Genomic DNA, 6,468 nt, shown 5'->3' on the forward strand with positions numbered 1-6,468 from the left:
ATATATATATATATATATATATATACATACATACATACATATATATATAATTATACATATATATGCATATGAATTTATCTCTATATATACATATGGCTTCATAAAGTATCTATCTCTTAATTTATGTACATACATACATGTGTGTGTGTATGTGTATGTGTGTGCGTGTGTGTGTGTATCGATTCATATCTATATGTACATATAGCTTCATAAAATATCTGTCTAGCAATCTATACATACATACATATCAGATATATATATATATGAGTGTGTGTATATATAGTGTGGGGAGGAGCGTGGAGGGAGAAAGAGAGACGTAGAGAGATATTTATAGTGAAAGTGAAACTAATTCGCTAAGGCAAACTCAGTGAAGCGTATTGGATCAATCTTGTAACACGTTCGCCAAGCTAATGTGAGATACATGGGTCCATTCCAAGCCAATGGGTTTCTTCTTTTTATTTCGATCTTAAAATTAGTGTTTATCAAGGTTGTTAAATATTAAACAGACACGTTGATTGGAGTTGAAATCGAAAGAGCGGCGATAGATGGAGTGAAAGAAAGGTTAGGGAAGAGAAGAGAAATAGTGAGTGAGTGAGTGAGTGAGTGGGTGACAGAGGGAAAGAGAGAGATAGCGAGAAAATTAGTAGAAATATCTATAGTGGGTTGTATTTTACTATTTGAGAAAGAGAGAAGGAATGAAAAGCAGGAGAGAACGAGACACATACACACACATATATATAATAAAAGAAGGAAAATGCGCATAATTCATATATTTTTATATATTTCATAAGATAGAATATTCATATAGTCTACCGGTTTCACGTTTTGATAATCACGATTAGGAAATTCGTTAAAATATTGCAATTTCGTAGCATCTTAAGAATTGTTTAGACCAACTTGGTTACATGAGAATTTGTTCGTAAATGAACCAGTATGTAAACTAATGTAAGGGAAGGTAATTTCACTTTTTGCGGAGTGCAATTTTTACCACCACTCCCCAACAACTACCAACAAAAGAGTGCAATTACTCTATACGTATGTATCTGTATGTGTAGATTCATATGTTTATGTGTGTTTATTTACACACATTATACATTGTGTACAAGTGTACATACCGACGGACAGACAAGTGGTATGTTTCATTATACTAGCGTCTTGAATATTGAAAGAAACGATGTAGCCCAAGATACAGAAAAAAATTGCGTAGGGTACCTGAGTCAGTATTTGTTTTTCTTTCGTAAACGTACTCGAGAACAGCGCAGGTTTATGTGTGTGTGTGTGTGTGTGTGTGTGTGTGTGTGTGTGTGTGTGTGTGTGTGTGTGTACAAGAGACAGAGAGAGAGGGATTGTGTTACCCTAGGAATTCAAATCAATTATCTACCGCAATCTGTGCGACTCTTTTTCGATTAAACTATAGAAGAACAGCTGCTTGGCTCAACTAAATTTCACAATAAATTTTTTACTAGTATAAAATAGCACTTCTATTTCCGTGAATATGTCATCTATTTTATAATCTGCAGGTGGCTCAGCCTCCGGCAGATATGTATTTTACTGTTTTCTATATACCCATGCATCATACTTCAGTTCGATATTTATGATGAGAGTGTATCTTCAGAATATGAAAAACTTATACCTTTACATCTAAGATTTTAATATAAACTGTTAGAATAGAAAAAAAAAATGAAGATGAAGTATTTGCTTATTGGTCTACGTATATAATGCTTGCTCGACTTGTTGCTCATGATTTTGCTGAGTTATACTAGGTGAATGCAAGATGTAGTGGAGATTTTGAGAGTAAACCCAATGGAAATCAACTTCCTTTCTGTATAGTAATATTATTTCATCACTGTCACCAGATTTATATAAAGTCAACGTATGGGAGGCCAGGCTGAAATGCCTTTCATCATATGGTACTGAAGCAACGTCAACAAGAACAACTGAAAGACCTGAAATTTATACCTATCTTGCCCATAGAAATTAGGGCTGTGATGATTGAAATGCTGCAGGTGAATTGCCATGTTTAATAGAACGAGATAGCTTTAAATGTTTTTAAGAGTGTTCGACACCATGGCGAAGATAGGTAAATTACATGCGTACGTGCTCTGCTTTGCTCTTGCATGAATAAAAAAAGATGGTAGAGCGGCAAAAGTGTCTCCATTATTTTGGTGTGGCACATATTTCTTGATGGTAATCACTGATTTATGCAACACTTCTGCTCCCTACAGACATGAGAAGTATCCCTATGCATAGCACTTATATAACAAGAGCAAATGAAATAACGGCCAAATGTTACTCAAGTCACACTCTGGCATCTTGAATATGTATAAGACTTATTTGAAAAAGGAAGTCTTATATACCTCTAAAGAAGATGAGATAGTCACCTCCGAAATGTTTCTGGTCTTTGGCTTGCTCGATCAGAGTTGACTAACACTAGGAATTAATTAATGCAGCATTTCAGTGCATCAGCTCTTATACAATTTAGACCGATCACTTTAAATAAGTACAAGGTTATAAACAGTATAAATAAGTAAAACCTACAAATATTTTTATGGATAAATCAAACCTGTCTGTTTTACTGTACTTGGTATTAATTGTAGTGGATCTCCGTTGTTTTGGTAAGTATTTAGTCGCTTAATAAACTGAACTATCTGCTTTTTGAATTAACGTGTTAGTTGTTGAATATACCATATACCACAAAAACGGATGCCCTCGTAGGAAGAGTCAGCACAATACAGTGACAAGTTTGGACCTTTAAATTACAGGTATAGTCCATGTGGCAGGCTTCCACACAGTTCACGTCTATCCAGTAGTACCCTACAGGTCAAGATCGACACGAGGTTGTGATAAAAGATACTTGCTCAAGATATCGTGCATTGCGATCAAAACCGAGATTTCGTGATTGTGAAACGATCTTCTCGGCTATGTGACCATATTTCGTCCGCATTCGACAGTATGCCATATAAAATAAACTGTCTCAAATAATCTATATGTTAAAAGAAAGACTGGATGGTCACGGCTGGAATATATCTATATTCAGACAGACAGACAAGCAGATAGATAGATAGATAGATAGATAGATAGATAGATAGATAGATAGATAGATAGATAGATAGATTCAAGATTAACAACAATAATACAATAGAAAAAGTTGTTTTTTTTATGTAATGGGTGTAGTGCTCAATATCTCTTTCAAAATGTCTTTCAAAGTTTGAGCTTAAGCACTTGTGAAAGGAAGGAGAGAGAAAATGGCTGAAACAACGAATTACGTGTTGTTCTGAGTGAAGTTATGTTGAAAATGGCGAAGTTAGAATGATTGGAAGTGGGCATAAGGAGAAATATTCCTTACATACAAGGGCAACAAGGGAGGTAACCGTAGATGTGCTTGTGTGTAGTTTTACTATTTGCAATACACTTTATATATGACCGTATAGATATATATATGTACGTGCATGTCTTTGCAAATCATGTGTCTTCATTAGAATGTTATTTTCGCAGTCTGTGTGAATACATACTCACGCGTGCGCGTACACATTCACTACTCACACAAATACACTCAAACACTCACTTACACATTATAGTGCACTTCAGAACGTTTCAAATTATTTGAAATGTAAGTTAACGATTTTTACAGCATTCCGTATATCTTACTCAGCGTAGAGATAACTGAAAGAAAAGCACAATACTTCTGTATTCGTCTTGAGAAAGCATCTCGTAATGGCGTATTACGTTAAAATGCACAGCAGTATCAGTAGAAAACGAAAAGCAGCCAGTAGCGTCGGTGGAATTGCTAGATCCGGGATTTCAGCATATTTGCACGTCATCGGTAACAAACATCCACTGTATGTATTTCGTCTCTCTTGATATAGAAAAGTAATTATTAACAAGTCACTGGTGTCGTAAATAGCTGGTGGGCTGGATAAAAAATTAATATTAGCGACGAATGCTGTATTAATTCAAAATAACATTCTGTATATCTTACTTAACGGAGACATACTGTAAGAAAACCACAACAATGCGATATTCGTCTTGAGAAAGTACATCGTATAGACATATAGTACTTTATTACCATTTTAGACTCGCTATGGAAAAAGAAACAAAGACAAGACAGAAATGATAGCATCGATCTGGTGAGAAAAGTTAACAGAAAACATAGTATCGATCTGGTAAGAAAAGTGTGAGTGACTGGTTTCTAGTCTCGTCAGATCTTTATCAAATGAGACCAAGAATTCCCATATTCTCGCTTTGAAAACATTTGTAGCTTATAGTTTATTTATTGTTTTAGAAACTTTGACTTTGCCAAATTAATCATCTAATTCACATGAAAATGCGCTTTAAACAAACGTTTATGAATGAATTCATTGTGGAGAACACAACATTTTGAAATAATACAAATGTAAAGACACAAACAATTTTGCCCCACTATGGAACATAAGCAAACTGGTTTCATTTTAAATTTCTGTGTCTCCTTGAGCAGAAACATATAGTTTAGTATGATTAATTTCCAGATTCATTAAAACATCATTAGAAAGTTAATTAGAGAATGAATATCTATTTTCTCTCCACAGACGGAGATTACTTGCTTATAGCAATTTTAATATATATACAAATGAGGAATTAACTATTTGATATGCATATAATTCGATATACGTGTGTGCGTGAATGCGTGTGTGTGAATGTGTGGCCATGTATATGTTGGCGTGTGTGTGTGTGTGTGTGTGTGTGTGTATGTGTGAGTGTGTGTATATGTGTGCATGTATGTGTGAGTGTGTATATATATATATGCGTGCGTGCTCTTATGCGTATGTGCGTGTATGTGCGTGTTTTAGTATATAGTTAGCTAAATAAACAGATAAGCAGACTGAAAGAGACAGATGTACGTGCATGAATAATGATATATATGAGTGCTTGTGTGTGTGTGTGTGTGTGTGTGTGTGTGTGTGATGTGATTATATACGTGTATATATACATATAAACATGTACATATATATACATACATATATATATTACGAATAGAGAAGGTAGCCAGGATTTAAATGAAAACTATTTATTTAGCGCTTTCGTCCCTTTCAGACATTCATCATGAACCATGGTGAATCCCTGAAAGGGACGAAAGCGTTAAATAAATAGCTTTTATCCAAATCCTGACTACCATCTTATTTCTTAATATACGAAATCAGTGTACTACTTCAAACACGGTGTGTTGTTGTCACTTCCTGCACCAGAAGCATTTCCCAACCATTAGATTAATGACTCAGGCCAATTATTAAACTGATAACCCGACTTAGAAAACACATCCACGTTCCCTCGCTAAAGTGGGGACCCCATGTAAAAATATGTACATTGTTCTTAGAATTTGGTTTTTTGAGCTAATTGTTCTACCTCGAGTTACAGATACTCCTTTGGCACAGTCGTTGCCATTAGAAAGAAATGGAGTGACCCGGTTATTTGGCCCGTCGGCAACATATAACCAGCGATGGCGTTGGTTACTAGTTAGATACAAATAAAAGTGGAGACGCGCGGCTTAGTCGTTAGGATGATGAACTCATGATCGTAAGATTGTGGTTTCGATTCCTGAGCAAACGGGAAAACTCGACAGCACATCAGGTAAAATACTTAACGGCATTTATCTGTCTTTACGTTTTAAGTTCAAATTTTGCCGTGGTCGACTCACGAACATGAGTCCAGCACCTTAACCACAAAGCCATGCGCCTCCATCACAACAATGATTCACTATTATATTTCACACAAAGGCGGCGAGCTGACAGAATAGTGAGCACGCCGAGAAAAACGCTTCGCGGCATTTCGTCCGTCTTTACGTTCTGAGTTCAAATTCGGCCAAGTTTAAATTTCGTTCGGGCCGACTTTGTCTTTCATTCTTTCAGGGTCGATAAAATAAGTACAAATTAATCACTTGGGTCGATGTAATCGACTTACCTTCTCCTGCGAACTTTGTGCCAAAATTTTAAATCAATTTTATAAATACATTTTAAGGCGACTGACTAGTAACCGAGCTCATTTATGTACGTTTTGTCTCCCTTCTCGCTGACGCCAGGCCACTTAAAATTTCTCACTACTCTCTACCACCTTTACCCATCTCACATTTACATTTTTGTAACATTCTAAACCTAACATGAAGACCACCGCTGAAATGATACGGCTCAGGAACTCCAGGGTAGCTGGTCTACTTTATTGGTCATACTGCCAGCCACTGAGGATCACCCCAGGCAACTAGGCATCCCCAGACGACTGAACAAGATTATCACTATATTCTGCTATTTTTAGGACAATTAATACAATCACCTTTTAACAATGACAGCCTACTAAACCACACACACGTACATGAACACATATTCTTACACAAACACATACATACACACACATACATAGAGTATACAAACACACAAACATACACATACACATACACACACACATACACACACATACACACACACACACACACACACACAC

This window comes from Octopus bimaculoides, chromosome 8, assembly GCF_001194135.2.
Source record: "Octopus bimaculoides isolate UCB-OBI-ISO-001 chromosome 8, ASM119413v2, whole genome shotgun sequence".
Taxonomy (NCBI): Eukaryota; Metazoa; Mollusca; class Cephalopoda; order Octopoda; family Octopodidae; genus Octopus; species Octopus bimaculoides.